The following is a 305-nucleotide window of genomic DNA, read 5'->3' on the forward strand; positions in this document are numbered from 1 at the left end:
ATGACAATTTTCATTTTTGGGTGAACTATCCCTTTAACAGTAGTGAAAAGGGAGCAACTTATAAAAATTATAGTTGTTCATATATAATATATATATAAATATAATTTATAATTTTTGAAAAAGAAGTAGAATAAGACAATAAGACAAATCGAAAGAGATACAAATTAAACTCATTTTTCAGATACAGTAGGTATACTTAACATATTTATTTAACATCTTTTGTTGGTTAACATTACTGACACAGATAGGTACTTAATTAAGAATGCTGTCCCTTTAAGACGGAAGGCATGCATGTAATACTAACA

This window comes from Sinocyclocheilus rhinocerous, unplaced genomic scaffold, assembly GCF_001515625.1.
Source record: "Sinocyclocheilus rhinocerous isolate Xijiao unplaced genomic scaffold, SAMN03320098_v1.1 scaffold3977, whole genome shotgun sequence".
Classification (NCBI taxonomy): domain Eukaryota; kingdom Metazoa; phylum Chordata; class Actinopteri; order Cypriniformes; family Cyprinidae; genus Sinocyclocheilus; species Sinocyclocheilus rhinocerous.